This window comes from Anomaloglossus baeobatrachus, chromosome 1 (assembly GCF_048569485.1).
Source record: "Anomaloglossus baeobatrachus isolate aAnoBae1 chromosome 1, aAnoBae1.hap1, whole genome shotgun sequence".
NCBI lineage: Eukaryota > Metazoa > Chordata > Amphibia > Anura > Aromobatidae > Anomaloglossus > Anomaloglossus baeobatrachus.
This window is the reverse complement of record NC_134353.1, coordinates 745,273,315-745,292,681: the sequence shown is the minus strand read 5'-3', so window position 1 is coordinate 745,292,681 and position 19,367 is coordinate 745,273,315. Positions and strand designations below refer to the sequence as shown.

The following is a 19,367-nucleotide window of genomic DNA, read 5'->3' as shown; positions in this document are numbered from 1 at the left end:
ATTTCTCTTGATTCATATGTTCATGGCAGTAATGCAGGTTCCATTTTTCACATTTTCACTCTTGCATATAGCTATTAGATTTTTCAAGTCAGTATTCACACAGCAGTTTCTGCTATTTCATGTATTCCCCTTACATAGTCACTGGTGTGCATACTATATCACTTAGCACACGTAGGCTAATAATGGGTCCGTGTTTGGTCAGTTTTCCACATGGACAGCAAACACCTCACGAAGCTACAGATACTGTGCGGCCATTGTCCCAGTGCGCTAAATCTCATATCCGCACTGACTGACAGCTAATTCTGTGCCACCCAGGCCAGTGCCATGGCTTGGTGCCATCCACACTGTGGCCATCATAACACCAATGTGGACACAGCCTATGGCAACATGGTCAATACACAATGGCGTCTGTTCCATAGTAAAGGACACAGCTGGTGCGGAGGGCTGACTGTAGCCCGGCTACAATGCCGCCCTATGACACAGGTGCTCGTCCCCTCTGCTAAACACTTGCCCTTCATCCCTCTTAACATGCAGGGCAGCAGCTCCTCTCCACACAGACATGTCTACGCCTTTGTGCAGCCCTGATTCCCGGGCGGGCGGCGGTTGCTAGGAGCCGCTTGTTCGCCAAGTCCTTCCATCGATACAAGAAGGCGCTGTGTGCAGCGGCGGGAAGGGCAGGGTTAACTCCGTGCACAGGGTTACACGGCGTCCTCTCCACGGTGACTGCTGTCTAAGAACCGAGCGCCTCCTGGGAACTTCTCCATCTCCTCACACACGAGGGGTGCACATGCGGGAGAGCCGCCGCTCCTCATAGCCGCACTCTGGGGGCTTCCTACAGGACGGGCAGCAGCTGACGGAGGCGGCCTGTGTGCGAGCGGCCCCCCCGCTCACTGGGAAGGTAAGTCCGGCCGGCCGGCGTATGTGGGGTGTGATGTGCATGGATGTGTAATATAGCGCTCAGTTATACGTATACACACAAAGAGATACGAGTCTCCCATCAGCACTTTTCTGACAGAATTCTGTGACAACCAACATGGCTTCTATCCAGCTCCTGGTTGTCACCAAATCTTCCCAGATTACAGGAAAGTAGAGGCAAATGGGGAGACCAGTCATTAATGAGCCCAATCCCAGCCATACCTGTGTGTGAGAGCGCTGGTCACTAATGAGCCCAATCCCAGCCATACCTGTGTGTGAGTGATGGTCACTAATGAGCCCAGTCCCAGCCATACCTGTGTGTGAGAGCGATGGTCACTAATGAGCCCAGTCCCAGCAATACCTGTGTGTGAGAGTGATGGTCACTCATGAGCCCAATCCCAGCAATACCTGTGTGTGAGAGCGATGGTCACTAATGAGCCCAGTCCCAGCAATACCTGTGTGTGAGAGCGATGGTCACTAATGAGCCCAGTCCCAGCAATACCTGTGTGTGAGAGCGATGGTCACTAATGAGCCCAGTCCCAGCCATACCTGTGTGTGAGAGCGATGGTCACTAATGAGCCCAGTCCCAGCCATACCTGTGTGTGAGAGCGATGGTCACTAATGAGCCCAGTCCCAGCCATACCTGTGTGTGAGAGCGATGGTCACTAATGAGCCCAGTCCCAGCCATACCTGTGTGTGAGAGCGATGGTCACTAATGAGCCCAGTCCCAGCCATACCTGTGTGTGAGAGCGATGGTCACTAATGAGCCCAGTCCCAGCCATACCTGTGTGTGAGAGCGATGGTCACTAATGAGCCCAGTCCCAGCCATACCTGTGTGTGAGAGCGATGGTCACTAATGAGCCCAGTCCCAGCCATACCTGTGTGTGAGAGCGATGGTCACTAATGAGCCCAGTCCCAGCCATACCTGTGTGTGAGAGCGATGGTCACTAATGAGCCCAGTCCCAGCCATACCTGTGTGTGAGAGCGATGGTCACTAATGAGCCCAGTCCCAGCCATACCTGTGTGTGAGAGCGATGGTCACTAATGAGCCCAGTCCCAGCCATACCTGTGTGTGAGAGCGATGGTCACTAATGAGCCCAGTCCCAGCCATACCTGTGTGTGAGAGCGATGGTCACTAATGAGCCCAGTCCCAGCCATACCTGTGTGTGAGAGCGATGGTCACTAATGAGCCCAGTCCCAGCCATACCTGTGTGTGAGAGCGATGGTCACTCATGAGCCCAGTCCCAGCCATACCTGTGTGTGAGAGCGATGGTCACTCATGAGCCCAGTCCCAGCCATACCTGTGTGTGAGAGCGATGGTCACTCATGAGCCCAGTCCCAGCCATACCTGTGTGTGAGAGCGATGGTCACTCATGAGCCCAGTCCCAGCCATACCTGTGTGTGAGAGCGATGGTCACTCATGAGCCCAGTCCCAGCCATACCTGTGTGTGAGAGCGATGGTCACTCATGAGCCCAGTCCCAGCCATACCTGTGTGTGAGAGCGATGGTCACTCATGAGCCCAGTCCCAGCCATACCTGTGTGTGAGAGCGATGGTCACTCATGAGCCCAGTCCCAGCCATACCTGTGTGTGAGAGCGATGGTCACTCATGAGCCCAGTCCCAGCCATACCTGTGTGTGAGAGCGATGGTCACTCATGAGCCCAGTCCCAGCCATACCTGTGTGTGAGAGCCATGGTCACTCATGAGCCCAGTCCCAGCCATACCTGTGTGTGAGAGCGATGGTCACTCATGAGCCCAGTCCCAGCCATACCTGTGTGTGAGAGCGATGGTCTCCATAGCTGTATATGCACTTTTATTACATGGCACCCTTCCATCAAGGCTCATTCAGACGTCATTTTTTCCACTGATGAGAAAAACATTCCTGGCTTCATCGGTGATTTTTGTTGCTCAGTTTTATTAGTTTTTTTTGGATGATAAAAAATGTCTACCATTTCCTAAGGCTAAGGTCACATGTCTAGTAATCATCAGTTAGATCCCGGAGCAGACGAAATTATGTAAACACAACTCAGTTTTGAAGAAATTGATTTTTGCAAGATCTGTATTTGTAACATTGGAGTCTATGGAAAACTGATCCATTAACTAATACCTATTTAGCCCTCTGTTTTTCTTGCATCTGTAAAGGATCCGTTTTTCTTGCTTCTGGATCTGTTTCAAGCGGAAGATAAATAGCAGTCGATTAAAATTTGTTTTCCATTTGAAACTGATCCAAAATTAAAAAAACGGATCTTTTACAAACGCAAGAAAAACGGATGGCTAAATAGGAATCAGTTAACGGATCAGTTTTCCATAGACTCCAATGTTAAAAACAAACTGATCTTGCAAAAAAATCTTTTTTTCAAAGAATGTTTTAGATCAATTTTGCAAATGTCTGTAATATTGTGTGGGGAGATAAGGTATGCACACCAGTGACTATGTAAGGGGAATACATGTAATGGCAGAAACTGCTGTGTGAATACTGACTAGAAAAATCCAATAGCTATGTGTACGAATGAAATGTGGAAAAATGGAACCTGCATTACTGCCATGAATATATGAATAAAGAGAAATTTAGCTACTGAATTGATCAATGCAATAGAGCCCCAACACTACGCCAAAGTATTTCTCTACGTTGGGGTCCCTAGCTTGTGTGTGTCCTCTCATGCAGTTAAAAAACTTACTGTGTATGGGAAGCTGAGACCCAGGCTATATATACGATGTGGATTGGCAATAGGTGTGTATGGGGAGGGTTCCCAAACGAAAATCAACTAACAAATAAGAAATAACGTTTGGAACTCCATTCTATGTCTGAACTGGGTGCAAAAACCTAAAAAACATCACTATGGGGAGATAAGGTATGCACACCAGTGACTATGCAAGGGGAATACATGGAATAGCAGAAACTGCTGTGCTGTGTGTGTATATATAGCCTGGGTCTCAGTTTCCCATACACGGTAAGTTTTTTAACTTTTAGGTTTTTGCACCCAGTTCAGACATAGAATGGAGTTCCAAACGTTATTTCTTATTTGTTAGTTGATTTTCGTTTGGGAACCCTCCCCATACACACCTATTGCCAATCCACATCGTATATATAGCCTGGGTCTCAGCTTCCCATACACGGTAAGTTTTTTAACTGCATGAGAGGACACACACAAGCTAGGGACCCCAACGTAGAGAAATACTTTGGCGTAGTGTTGGGGCTCTATTGCATTGATCAATTCAGTAGCTAAATTTCTCTTGATTCATATGTTCATGGCAGTAATGCAGGTTCCATTTTTCCACATTTCACTCTTACATATAGCTATTGAATTTTCTTTGTCGCTCCTAATTGGGAGACCCAGACAATTGGGTGTATAGCTACTGCCTCCGGAGGCCACACAAAGTACTACACTTAAAAGTGTAAGGCCCCTCCCCTTCTGGCTATACACCCCCCCGTGGGATCACGGGCTCCTCAGTTTTAGGCTTTGTGCGAAGGAGGCCAGACATCCACGCATAGCTCCACTGTTTAGTCAGCAGCAGCTGCTGACTATGTCGGATGGAAGAAAAGAGGGCCCATACTAGGGCCCCCAGCATGCTCCCTTCTCACCCCACTTTCTGTCGGCGGTGTTTGTTAAGGTTGAGGTACCCATTGCGGGTACGGAGGCTGGAGCCCACATGCTGATTCCTTCCCCATCCCCATTAGGGCTCTGGGTGAAGTGGGACTTTACCGGTCTCCGGGCACTGAGGCCGTGCTCCATCCACAGCCCCTGGAGGATCTGCTGGATACGGAGCGGAGTTTTCCTCAGGGACAGGACCCTGCTCCATCAAGGTACTCCGTGTCCCCGTGCTTATCGCACGCACACCGCAGCATTGCTAGGTGTGTTAGTGCGCCGGGGTAAACAGCGCTGCTGCGCTGGTGCCGTTACTCACTACAGCTCTGCTGAGTGAGGTGACTTTGTACGATCGGCCGATCCGGCCGCTGGGGTCAGTGTTTACTGGTCGCGGCTGGGATTTGTGGTGCGCCGGGGACTTCCGCGCTGGCCGTGCATATATGACGGCCGCGCTAGATTACTACAGTCCCCGGCTTTTGCGGCCTAGTTCGTATCGTTCCCGCCCCCGGACCTGCCAGTCAGGAGGAGGGCGGGACGCTGTACAGTCAAGCAGCGTTAAGAGCTGGAGTCTGTTTTACATACTCCAGCCCTCACACTTGGCACAAGGGGACGCAGTTTCCCGCTCTTTTGTTTGGGACGCCCACGGTCCGCCCCTCTTCACAGGACGCCGGCAGCCATTCCTGCCTGCACGCTGAGCTGCAGAGGGGAGGCTGGGAGACCCAGACAAGGGATTCTACGACCTCACACCCGCTTTTCAGCGGGCGGTAAGCAGCCCTCAAGGGCTCTCCCCCACTTGTGCCATAGTGTACTTTGTATTTTGTGCTGGCAATACTTTGCACTGTACAGTCGCTGGTGGTTTTCTGCTATATACCCTCCTTAGATTTCTCAAGGAGATAACAGCATGTCGTCCGCAAAAAGCAAAAGTGCCAAGGCACGGACTTTATATGCTGCTTGTACCGCATGTGGGGCTACTCTACCGGCAGGTTCCACTGACCCCCATTGTGTGCAGTGCTCGGCCCCTGTGGCAATTGCTCAGCCGGGGCCGCTGCTAGAGGTGACCCAGGGAGAACCACCTGTAAATGCTGTCCAGGTGACAGGGACGGAGTTTGCAGCTTTTGCTGACAGATTGTCTATGACTATGTCTAAAATTCTTGAAACATTGCAGTCTAGACCAGTAACTCAGACCATGGGCACTGTTGATCCATTGCCCCCTGGTCCCCCTCAGCTGGACCACTTCCTAGCTCCGGGGGTGTCACATGCACCCCAGGGTGACGGCTCTGACTCGGACGACAGTCCCAGACAACCTAAGCGGGCTCGCTATGAGCGACCCTCAACTTCATCACACTGGTCAGGGTCCCAGCGGGACGACTCCCTGTGTGATGAGGCGGATGTAACTGATCAGGATTCTGATACTGGGGCCGCTCTCAATCTAGATACCCCGGATGGTGACGCCATAGTGAATGATCTTATAGCGTCCATCAATAGGATGTTAGATATTTCTCCACCAGCTCCTCTTGCGGAGGAGGCAGCTTCACAGCAGGAGAAATTCCATTTCAGGTATCCCAAGCGTAAATTAAGCACGTTTCTGGATCACTCTGATTTTAGAGACGCAATCCAGAAACACCACGCTTATCCAGATAAGCGTTTTTCCAAACGGCTTAAAGATACACGCTATCCTTTTCCCCCTGACGTGGTCAAGGGCTGGACACAGTGTCCCAAGGTGGACCCTCCAATCTCCAGGCTTGCAGCCAGATCTCTAGTTGCAGTGGAAGATGGGGCGGCACTTAAAGATGCCACTGACAGACAGATGGAGCTCTGGTTAAAATCCATCTATGAAGCTATTGGAGCGTCGTTGGCGCCAGCATTCGCAGCCGTATGGGCACTCCAAGCTATTTCAGCTGGGCTTACACAGGTCGACACGGTCACACGTACATCTGCTCCGCAGGTGGCACCCTTGACCTCTCAAATGTCTGCATTCGCGTCTTACGCGATTAATGCTGTCCTAGACTCTACGAGCCGTACGGCGGTGGCGTCAGCCAACTCTGTGGTTTTACGCAGAGCCCTGTGGTTGAGAGAATGGAAGGCAGATTCTTCTTCCAAGAAGTGCTTAACCAGTTTGCCTTTTTCTCGTGACCGATTGTTTGGTGAGCGTTTGGATGAAATCATTAAACACTCCAAGGGTAAGGATTCATCCTTACCTCAGCCCAGACAAAACAAACCTCAACAGAGGAGGGGACAGTCTGGTTTTCGGTCCTTTCGAGGCTCAGGCAGGTCCCAATTCTACTCGTCCAAAAGGACTCAAAAGGATCAGAGGGGCCCAGATTCTTGGCGGACTCAATCACGCCCAAAAAAGCCAGCCGGAAGAACCGTTACCAAGACGGCTTCCTCATGACTCTCAGCCTCCTCTCTCCGCATCCTCGGTCGGTGGCAGGCTCTCCCGCTTTGGCGACATTTGGTTGTCACAGGTCAAAGACCGTTGGGTGAGAGACATTCAGTCTCACGGGTACAGGATAGAGTTCTGCTCTCGTCCTCCAACTCGCTTCTTCAGAACTTCCCCACCGCCCGACCGAGCCGATGCTCTGCTGCAAGCGGTGTCCGCTCTAAAGGCGGAAGGAGTGGTGACTTCTGTTCCTCTTCAGGAACAAGGTCACGGTTTTTACTCCAATTTGTTTGTGGTGCCAAAGAAAGACGGGTCGTTCCGTCCCGTCCTGGATCTAAAGCTGCTCAACAAACACGTAAAAACCAGGAGGTTCCGGATGGAATCTCTCCGCTCCGTTATCGCCTCAATGTCTCAAGGAGATTTCCTAGCATCAATAGACATCAAGGATGCTTATCTCCACATGCCAATTGCGCCAGAGCATCAGCGTTTTCTACGCTTCGTTATAGGAAGCGAACACCTGCAGTTCGTAGCTCTACCTTTCGGGCTGGCGACAGCCCCTCGGGTCTTCACCAAGGTCATGGCAGCAGTAGTAGCAGTCCTGCACTCGCAAGGTCACTCCGCGATCCCGTATTTGGACGATCTACTTATCAAGGCACCCTCTCAAGAGGCATGCCAACACAGCCTGAACGTGGCACTGAAGACTCTCCAGAGTTTCGGGTGGATTATCAACTTTTCAAAGTCAAATCTAACCCCGACCCAATCACTAACATATCTTGGCATGGAGTTTCATACTCTCTCAGCGATAGTGAAGCTTCCACTGGACAAACAGTGCTCGCTACAGATAGGGGTGCAATCTCTCCTTCAGGGCCAGTCGCACCCCTTGAGGCGCCTCATGCACTTCCTAGGGAAGATGGTAGCAGCAATGGAAGCAGTTCCTTTTGCGCAGTTTCATCTGCGTCCACTACAATGGGACATTCTCCGCCAATGGGACGGGAAGTCGACGTCCCTCGACAGGGAGGTCTCCCTCTCTCAGGCAGCCAAGGAATCTCTCCGGTGGTGGCTTCTTCCCACCTCATTGTCAAAAGGAAAGTCGTTCCTACCCCCATCCTGGGCGGTGGTCACGACAGATGCGAGTCTATCAGGGTGGGGAGCAGTGTTTCTCCACCACAGGGCTCAGGGTACGTGGACTCGGAAAGAGTCCACCCTTCAGATCAATGTTCTGGAGATCAGAGCAGTCTATCTTGCCCTACAAGCCTTCCAACAGTGGCTGGAAGGCAAGCAGATCCGAATTCAGTCGGACAACTCCACAGCGGTGGCATACATCAACCACCAAGGGGGAACACGCAGTCGGCAAGCCTTCCAGGAAGTCCGACGGATTCTGACGTGGGTGGAAGACACGGCATCCACCATATCCGCCGTTCACATCCCAGGCGTAGAAAACTGGGAAGCAGACTTTCTCAGTCGCCAGGGCATGGACGCAGGGGAATGGTCTCTTCACCCGGACGTGTTTCAGGAGATCTGTCGCCGCTGGGGGATGCCGGACGTCGACCTGATGACGTCACGGCACAACAACAAGGTCCCGGTTTTCATGGCACGGTCTCACGATCACCGAGCTCTGGCGGCAGACGCCTTAGTTCAAGATTGATCGCAGTTCCGGCTACCGTATGTGTTCCCACCTCTGGCATTGTTGCCCAGAGTGCTCCGCAAAATCAGGTCCGACTGCCGCCGCGCCATTCTCGTCGCTCCAGACTGGCCAAGGAGGTCGTGGTACCCGGATCTGTGGCACCTCACGGTAGGCCATCCGTGGGCACTACCAGACCGTCCAGACTTGCTGTCTCAAGGGCCGTTTTTCCATCTGAATTCTGCGGCCCTGAACCTGACTGTGTGGCCATTGAGTCCTGGATCCTAGCGGCCTCAGGTTTATCTCATGAAGTGGTTGCCACCATGAGACAGGCTAGGAAGCCATCCTCCGCCAAGATCTACCACAGGGCGTGGAGGATATTCCTATCTTGGTGCTCTGCTCAGGGAGTTTCTCCCTGGCCTTTTGCATTGCCTACTTTTCTTTCCTTCCTGCAGTCTGGGTTGGAAAAAGGTTTGTCGCTTGGCTCCCTTAAGGGTCAAGTCTCCGCGCTATCCGTATTTTTTCAGAAACGCCTGGCGCGACTTCCTCAGGTACGCACGTTTCTGCAAGGGGTTTGTCATATCGTCCCCCCTTACAAGCGGCCATTGGAGCCCTGGGACCTGAACAAGGTTCTAATTGCTCTCCAAAAGCCGCCTTTCGAGCCTATGAAGGAGATTTCCCTTTCTCGTCTTTCACAGAAAGTGGCCTTTCTAGTGGCGGTCACGTCTCTTCGGAGAGTGTCCGAGCTGGCGGCGTTATCATGCAGATCTCCATTCCTGGTGTTTCACCAAGACAAGGTAGTTCTGCGTCCAATTCCAGAATTTCTTCCCAAGGTGGTATCTTCCTTTCATCTCAATCAAGATATCACTTTACCGTCTTTGTGTCCGCATCCAGTTCACCAATTTGAAAAAGGTTTGCATTTATTGGATCTGGTGAGAGCACTCAGGATCTACATTTCCCGCACGGCGCCTCTGCGCCGCTCGGATGCACTCTTTGTCCTTGTCGCTGGTCAGCGTAAAGGGTCGCAAGCTTCCAAATCCACCCTTGCGCGTTGGATCAAGGAACCAATTCTTCACACCTACCGTTCGGCTGGGCTTCCGATTCCATCAGGACTGAAAGCCCATTCTACCAGAGCCGTGGGTGCGTCCTGGGCATTACGGCACCAGGCTACGGCTCAGCAGGTGTGCCAGGCGGCTACCTGGTCGAGTCTGCACACTTTTACCAAGCATTATCAGGTGCATACCTACGCTTCGGCGGATGCCGGCCTAGGTAGACAAGTCCTTCAGGCGGCGGTGGCTCACCTGTAGGAAAGGGCTGTTTGACGGCCCTATCACGAGGTACTCTTTTACCCACCCAGGGACTGCTTTTGGACGTCCCAATTGTCTGGGTCTCCCAATTAGGAGCGACAAAGAAGAAGGGAATTTTGTTTACTTACCGTAAATTCCTTTTCTTCTAGCTCCAATTGGGAGACCCAGCACCCGCCCTGTTTTCTTAGGAAATTTGTTTTTTTTTCGGGTGCACATGTTGTTCATGTTGAACAGTTCAGTTCTCCGAGGTTGTTTCTCGGGTTGAATTTGTATTTAAAACAGTTATTGGCTTTCCTCCTTCTTACTTTTGCACTAAAACTGAGGAGCCCGTGATCCCACGGGGGGGTGTATAGCCAGAAGGGGAGGGGCCTTACACTTTTAAGTGTAGTACTTTGTGTGGCCTCCGGAGGCAGTAGCTATACACCCAATTGTCTGGGTCTCCCAATTGGAGCTAGAAGAAAAGGAATTTACGGTAAGTAAACAAAATTCCCTTCTTTCATGTCAGTATTCACACAGCAGTTTCTGCTATTCCATGTATTCCCCTTACATAGTCACTGGTGTGCATACCTTATCTCCCCATAGTGATGTTTTTTAGGTTTTTGCACCCAGTTCAGACATAGAATGGAGTTCCAAACTTTATTTCTTATTTGTAATATTGTGTGAACAGTGTTCGGTCCACAAACCCCCCCCCCCAAAAACTGATATGTGAACAATCCCTCTGTGAACTTGTATTAGGTACAAGTGATATCAGTGAAAAACACGGTTAGAACTCGTACGAGAAGAAAATGGCACAGTGGCATACTTGCAGTATCGGAGACCGGAGTTAGTCAGTATGGCCTGGCGTTTCCGCATGCTGTCGCTGACCGGCCGCTTATTGGTTGTCTTGTTGAGGACCGGGCATGGCCGATGTTGCCTAAATGCAGTACCGCTTATTGGTTGTTGCCAAATAGAGACGCAATCTGTTTATGTATGTATGTATAATCTCTCATACACAAAAGTAATAATGTCTATTATGGAAATGCCAGGTCACGCCCTATAGGCTGGTCATACCCACTAAGTAGGCAAAGCGGCCAGTCCCCGATATGACATCCAAAAAGCAGCTGGTCTGCAATGGTGTGCAAAAACACCGGTCATGCCCACTAACTCCAGTCTCCGGTACTAAAAGTATACCAGGCAAAGTTTGCTCAATGAGTATTTGATGTGGAAAAAAACCCAAAACCCGCTATGTCTTACAATTCCAGTAATGTGGAAGGGATTTATGTAAATCTTGTGTGCATTTTTTTTTTTTTTTTTTTTTTTTTTGTGTGTTGCATAAACTGACCTACTGTGATTTTTGTAAATATGCGTTTTAGTTACAGATTTTCTCCATAGACTTGATTGACTCAAAGACAATACACAGATAAAGAAAACACATGTGATTATACAGTATTGTGTTTCCTTAAAGGGGTATTCCCATCTCCCAAGATCCTATCCTAATATGTAGTAGGTGTACTCATAATAATATTAGCTAATACCGCCAATTAAAAAAGTAGTATAGTTCTTCTGCTTCACTATGTCTCTTACCTCATGTTCAGGGCATTGCAGGACCTTAGGTATCCATGGTTATGACCACTAGCAACTAACTAAGGGTAAGTTCACACAGTGCGTTTTTCGCGGCGTTTTTGCGCAGTTTTCGGGTGCGTTTTTGCTCAGAAAACTGCATGACTTTGCTTCCCCAGCAAAGTCTATAAGTTTTCATTTTTGCTGTCTGCACACAGCGTTTTTTTTCAGCTGCGTTTTTGTGGTGCCACAAAAACGCAGCATGTCAATTATTCCCGCGTTTTTCACTGCGCTTTTCATCCATTGAGTTCAATGGGATGTTGAAAGACGCAATGAGAAACGCAAATAGCTGCGTTTTGGTGCGTTTCTAAGACCAAAAACGCAGCTATAAACGCAGGAGGTGGGTAGTAAAGTGACGTGTACAGGAAGAGGATTCCTTCTGTCAATAAATACAGAAGCGTGAATCCTCCCGGTACAGTCACCGCCGCGTCCACCTCCCGTCCTGTGCATGTATGCTGCCGTGCGGCGCCATGTACAGGCAGGAGGTGGAAGCGGCTGCGAAAACAAAAGTTAACAGTAGAAAAAAAAAAAAAGTTATACTCACCTGTCTGCAGACTCCCGGTGCCATGCCCGCTCCCATCTCCTCTCACGGTATCGCCACCCCCGCTCCGGCTGTGTGCAGACGGCCGGGAAACCTCCGATGGATGCAGGACCTGGCGATGGATCACCTGATGCAGTCACCTGACGCATAAGCTGATCGTAAGTATCGCGGTGACGCGGGCGCCCGGCCGGTATCAGCGGATGCGTCAGGAGACTTCATCCCTGATTACCGGCAGCTGCTGCAGCGATCGGACGGGATCAGACTCCCGCCCCATCGCTCCAGGAGCTGCCGGTAATCAGCACATAAGTGAGTATTATTTTTTTTTTTTTGCACCGATGCATCAGCTGATTGTATAAAAGCCGTTTATACAATCAGCTGATGTGTGATGGGATTCAGGCACTTGATCCTGACACATCATCTGATCGCTTTGCCTTCCAGCAAACCGATCAGATGATATTGGATCCGGATTGGACGGCGCGGGACCCTGACCCAGGATTACTGCGGAGGGGGGGTTCTTTATTTCAATAAAGATGGAGTCACTAATTGTGTTGTGTTTTATTTCTAATAAAAATATTTTTCTGTGTGTTGTTTTTTTTTTATCTTTACTAGAAATTCATGGTGGCCATGTCTAATATTGGCGTGACACCATGAATTTCGGGCTTAGGGCCAGCTATACAGCTAGCTCTAACCCCATTATTACCCAGCGAGCCACCCGGCATCAGGGCAGCTGGAAGAGTTGGATACAGCGCCAGAAGATGGCGCTTCTATGAAAGCGCCATTTTCTGGGGTGGCTGCGGGACTGCAATTCACAGCGGGGGTGCCCAGAAAGCATGGGCACCCTGCACTGTGGATTCCAATCCCCAGCTGCCTAGTTGTACCCGGCTGGACTCAAAAATTGGGCGAAGCTCACGTCATTTTTTTTTTAAATTATTTCATGAAATTCATGAAATAATTTTAAAAAAAAAAAAAGGGCTTCCCTATATTTTTGGTTCCCAGCCGGGTACAAATAGGCAGCTGGGGGTTGGGGGCAGCCCGTACCTGCCTGCTGTACCCGGCTAGCATACAAAAATATGGCGAAGCCCACGTCATTTTTTTTTTTTTGTTTGGGGGGGGGGGGGTGGGGGCAAAGTAATCCTGCATACAGTCCTGGAAGGAGGATGCTGAGCCTTGTAGTTCGACAGCTGCTGTCTGCTCTCCTGCATACACTATTGGATGGAGGATGCTGAGCCTTGTAGGTCTGCTCCCCCTGACTCTCCCTCAAGCATACAGTCCTGGATGGAGCATGCTGAGCCTTGTAGTTCTGCAGCTGCTGTCTGCTCTCCTGCATACACTATTGGATGGAGTATGCTGAGCCTTGTAGTTCTGCAGCTGTCTGCTCTTCTGCATACACTAGTGGAGAATGAAGAACACATTGAAGAAGGAAATGACATCAGACCTTTTTTTTTGTTCACTGATAAAAAACGCATAAAGACGCAGTGAGCAAAAACGCAGCAAAAAAACGCACCAAATTTTTTTGACGCAGGTGCGTTTTTGTGCAGTTTTTGCCGCACAAAAACGCAGCGTCAAAAAAACGCAGTGTGTGAACCTAGCCTAAGGCTGCTTTCACACTTCTGTTGTTTTGCATCCGTCACAGTCAGTTGTGTGACTTATGCAACGGATGCATTGCATATAGTGGCACAACTGATGTCACTGATGCTGCAAAACAACGATCCGTTTTTATTTTATTTATTTTTTTTTTACAGGTTTATCTGTGGCAGACCATTGTGAACGATCAGCTGATCGCTGTCAAAAGCCGGGCGCCCAGCTGATCGCTGTCAAAAGCCGGGCGCCCAGCTGATTGCTCTCAAAAGCTGGCTGCCGGGCGATCAGCTGATCGTTCGGCCACTGAGAGTAAATCAGTGTTCCTGTGATTTTAAAAAAAAAAACAAAAAACTCAGCGTGCCCCGCGATTAAAATAAAGGATTCCGCCGCTCAAAAAACGCTACATGCTGCGTTCCCTCCGCCTGATGGTCACCAACAAAACTGATGTGCCACGGGGCGGATGCAACGCAAGGCCATCCATTGCAATCCGCCCTTAATAGAAGTCTAAGAGGAATAAACGGTTTCCTGCAACGGTTACCGTAATTCCTCAAGGCGGCGGATAGCAACGGATGCCGCACAACGCAAGTGTGAAAGCAGCCTTACTGTGACTATATGCGTGGTTGTAACCATGGATACCTAAGGTCCTGTAATTCCCTGAACAGGTAAGCGACATAGTGAAAAGAAAAATAACTATACTACATTTCTAATTGGAGGTATTTGCGAACATTATTATTATTACACCTACTACATATTGGGATAGGATCTTGGAGATGGGAATTTAGCTAACTGGGGCAAAAGAACCTACAGTATGAAAAGCGTGCCAAATACTGATTGTAGGAACTCCGCATATAATACAGCCAGTGCAGATCTGCTTTTTTTTTTTTTTTTTTTTCTTTTCGTCATGCCGAATTGGCATGAGAAAACAATCATGGCCTGCTACAAGTGCCTATGGATCAGGTGACACGCACCCATACAGGTCTGTTGGGGAGTGTGAAACATCGGACTGCACTCAGATGACCTCAGAGTGCAGTGCGATATACCCGGAGACAGACCATGGAGAAGAGGGAGAAATTAAGTTCTCCCTCTTCTCCTCACCTGTACTCCGACTCTCGCATGTGAGAGAATAAGATCACAGTATAATGACACCCGACTCACCTTGCAGCGGAGTTTGAGACAAGTGTCATTAGGCTATGTCCGCACTTTGCGTCGTCCTAGTTGCAGTTCTAAACGCATCCTCTGGTAGAAATTGCTTTTGCCAAAATTGCTTTTAACCACAAAAAAGCGGTAAAAACGCATACGTATTTAGCGCTTTTTACATGCTTTTCCATTGCGTTTTGACAGATGCGTTTTAAACATAAAGACACTGCTAAATAAAGTTTAAACAGTCAAACATAATGAAAAAAGAGAAAAAAAAGAACACATATAATTATTGAAATAATATAGAAAATAGTTATTTCATATAATTATAGCGGTTATATACTATTTAGCGGTAAAATAGCAATAAATTGATATTTTTCATTATTTTATTTGTTGGACTATGTGTATAAAGGGACCTATCATTCCATTATTTTGATGTCAGAAAAGCATGCGTTTTGGAAGTCCAAAACGCCTTGTTTCTGCAGCTAAAAACCAGGTAAAACGCTGGAATTTTGATGTTGCTTGCTTTTTGCTACTTCTCATTGACTTCAATGTTAGCAAAACGCTGCAGAAATGGCAAAAACAATTGACATGCTGCTTCTTTGAACGCGTGGTTTTTGCCACAAATTAAACGCAGCGTTTTGAAACGCAAAGTGCGGTCAGGAAATCTTCCTTTTCCATAGACTAATAGGGCAAATCAAAACGCATGCCTTTTGGCATGAAAACGCTGCGGAAACGTAGGTGAAAACGCAAAGTGCGCACATATACTAAGGCTATCGCATCCGATTCTTTCAAATAAGAAAATCAGTGGACGCTATACGCCAATGTGAGTGAACCCTATATTGTGCCAGTCATCTTTTCACTCTCCAGCTTTCCTTATCTATGACATTTCCCTGCTTTTTTTTTCACCATAGGTTTCTCAAAAGATATTCTAAACTGCCCAGTAAAAATTAGTGTTGAATGAGCGTGCTCACCACTGTTCTGTACCTGATTGAGCATCTGGGTGCTCGGGTACTCATGCTCGGCTGACTATCACGGGTGCTCGGATGTGTTATGCGTGAAACAGCGACCACAAAGCAAAGGCTCGCTTCACTGCGTGATGTGTACAGGCATCCCAGTGGAAGCCATTCACAGTATTTGGCTCTCACTGGGATTGAAACAAAGTTTTTGTCTGTATTATATAGAAAAGAAAAAAAAAACACTCTTCCGCCCCCAGACATGCTCTGTTTATGGCTGACTGTATGTGGGCGGAGAGCCGAACTGCCCCATCATTGACTTCCATTATACTCGTTACTCGAGTTGAGCACTTTCAAAAGTGTCTGACTTGTTCAACTCGAGAACCGAGCATTTTAGTGCTCGCCCATCTCTATGATGAAAAATATCACGAACATGCATGTAAAATGGCATCATAAATGGTTCATACTACAGACAATTAATTTTATAAGGCTGGAGTAAAATACTGGAGGCTGAGGGGGTTGTAAATTGCTTATTTTACTTTGTATCTCAGTTCAGTAGAGTAATCTTGGGGTATGTTTACGTTGCGTGTTTTTATTGCGAGAAATGCAACTTTTTACTCTATCCCAGCAGAGTGAGATTCCTGAAATCTCAGGCACATATTGCAATGTTTTTTCCTTGCAGATTTGAAGCTATTTCATATCAGCAGCATGTCAAATCTTTCACTGTTTTTGTAGCTTTTATCACCTATTCTAATGAATAGGTTAAAAAACCTTATTATAATATTATATGAAGCGGGTTTCCTGCCAAGAGACGCACATATGGTAATTTTTTTTTTTTTTATTGCAGAAGTATCTGCAACAAATAATGTGTGTACATATCCTTGTGCTGCAGTTTTATCATAGCCCACAATAGTGTTTTAAGGCTGAAAGAAGACACGTCCATAGAGTTCAAGCTATAAACTTCGGCCCTGTGCGCACTATAAAAAGGATTTTTCTCAAGAAATTTCTTGAGTCTGAAAGATTAGCGCACTTGCGTTCAAAAATCGCACCGAAAAACCCATGCGTTTTTACCCCTTTTTTTGATGCGTTTTTCCCGCAGGTTGGTCCCTGGGGTTTTTTACCACTAGCAATGGCAAAAAACGCAGGTACCTGCAGAAAAGAAGTGACATGCTCATTCTTTTTCTCAAGAAATTCTGCAGATAGAATGTTCTTGAGAAAAAAACGCAGTGTGCGCACAGCTATTTTTTTTTTTTTTTTTTTTTTTTCATAGGGTTGGCTGGGGAATGTCTGCAGAAAGGTTACAACCATTTTCTCAAGAAATTACTGCAGCAAAAATGCAGTGTGCGCACAGGGCCTAAGATTGATCTATACTAGGAAGGCAAGAACCCCATGAGGCAGATACGGAGTGTCCCAAATTCCTCCAACTCCACATGCAACAATCAAACTAGTTCCCAGAATCACCAATTTCCTGTTGGTTGTGGCAAGATATCTGAAAACTAAGTTGTCCGTAAATATATGTTGACAAGCTGCGGCCTGAGCTGACATCTTCACCTCAACGTATTTTGAAATGAACCCAAACACTGCAGCGCTAATGCTTACACATTAGGTAAAAGTCGGCCAAAGTGGCTGGTATTGCAAATTTCCCCCTGACCATTATTTTGTCAGATTGCTGAATAAGTTGGATTTTTTTTTTTTGTCCATTGTCTGCAACATGCATTTGGAATTATCAGAGGAATTGGGCTACTTTGTGCGCTCCAACTCTGTTGAGGACCCCATATAAATCAGAGAAAAGTCATCCAAAATGGCCGATTTTTAACCATAACAAATTATCGGCGGCTGCTGCAGTGAAACGAGCAGTTATTCATTTGGCCTAGCAACAAGTGTTTATTATTTAAAAGACTAATCGGGTATATTCCATTCTTTCAGCTGATCACAATCACTGGCTGTATCATTGTCTAAAGTAATGGAGCATGACCAGTGTAGTATGAGGTTTGTTTTTTTTTGTTTTTCACTCTGATAAACAACCGTTTGTTGGCCAACATACTGTATGTCTCATTTATGAGAGCCTTAGTTACATCCTTGACTTTATTTCTAATATATTGTTGGTGTGAATGATGTAGTGTGCAAGTAATCAGCAGTGCATGAGACCAGTGATCAAGCTAGAAAAAATGTCATGTCCCACAGTGTGACTGTGGGAAAAAGTAAAAAAAAAAAAAAAAAACAAAAACCCAAACCACACAACACAGATCACTCTTCTCGCCACTATAAACGCAGCCTTTGTGTTAAAATTTAAAAAAAACATACACACAATTAGTATCACCACGTCTGGAACAACAATAAACTATACAAATGTCATGTTTTTTATTCCTTACAGCCAACACAATCTAAAAAAAAAATACACCAAAATGTCGCTTTTTCATCTGATACAAAAAATGTAATATAAAGTGGTCAAAAAGTAAAAAAAAAATGTAAAAAAACACAAAAAACCTGAAACAAACTGTGGAAAAAAAACACCAAGCTGTAATATGGCTCACTCAGCAAAAAAAATAATACAATTTCAGTTCTCAGGATGTGGTGATGAAACAACAAATACATTTTTTTTTTTTTTTTTTAAAAAGTAGCAAAGCATAAAACAAGCTATGTAAGGCTTATATCGCTGTAACCGTATTCATGCGAAGAACAGATTTGGTCTTAACACTTACCACACTGTGAACCATGCAAAAAAAAAATAAAAATTTTTTTTTTTTTATATATAATATAATATAATATAATATAATATATATATATATATATATATATATATATATATATATAATAAATTTATTGCTGTTTTTTTTTTATTCATTCTGCATCTGAAAAATCTGAATTTAAAAGTAAAAAAATGTTGTACATCTCAAAATGGTATCGTTAAAAATCTTCAACTCATCCCGCAATAAATAAGCCCTCATACAGCTCTGTTCGCCAAAAGATAAGTTGCAGCTCTCAGAAAATTGCCACAAAATTACTATGTATTATTAAAAACCAAAAAAAACCCCCTTTTTTACTGTGTGATAGCAGCAAAGCAAAACCTAAAAAGAAACTATAAATCTGGTATAGCTGTACTTGCACTGACCCCCAAGTATAGTCATCTCTTAGGCTGGAGTCACACTTGCGATTAACTCGCACGAGTGCAATGCGAGAAAATCTCGCATTGCACTCGGACCAATGTTAAGCAATGAGGCAGCTCCGATCTGCTATTTTTTTTTTTTTCTCAGCTCAAATCGGACTGAGAAAAGGCAGCATGCTGCGATTTTTAGCGTTTCTCGTGCGAGTCACGCCAATGCAAGTCTATGGGTGCGAGAAAAAAAACTGATGTCACACGGACGGCACACAGACCATCCTAGTGACCTGAGTTTTTCTAAATACATTTATCGCATGTTGCAGAGAACACTGTAAATGAATGAGGTCGGTCAGTCGGTCTCTCCCTCTCAGTCTCTATTCTCTCTCTTAACAAATAAGGAATAACGTTTGGAACACCATTCTAAGTCTGAACTGGGTGCAAAAACTATTCTCTATTCTATTCTCTCTGTCGGTCTGGTCTCTCCCCTTCTCTCATACTCGCCGATCGCCGGCACTGCACTGCACAGCTGTCACAGAGCTCCAGCGGCTTTTCCTCTTTTGAAAAAGCCAGCCGCTCATTATTCCATCACGTATTCACTGCTTTCCCTGCCCACTGGCGCTTATGATTGGTTGCAGTCAGACCT

The 19,367-nt window shown here is 46.9% G+C and overlaps 1 protein-coding gene across 2 annotated transcripts in view; it reads left to right on the top strand.

Annotated features, from left to right (window-relative positions):
* The first annotated feature begins 459 nt into the window (after nucleotides 1-459).
* Nucleotides 460-19,367, top strand: part of B3GNT4 (UDP-GlcNAc:betaGal beta-1,3-N-acetylglucosaminyltransferase 4) — a 90,861-nt gene continuing 71,953 nt past the window's right edge. Inside the window, exon 1 of one of the 2 annotated variants that reach the window (XM_075323274.1) lies at nucleotides 460-898. The gene's annotated coding sequence lies outside the window, so the exon portion shown is untranslated. The remainder of the gene's footprint in view (nucleotides 899-19,367) is intronic. The other variant, XM_075323257.1, reaches the window with a different exon arrangement.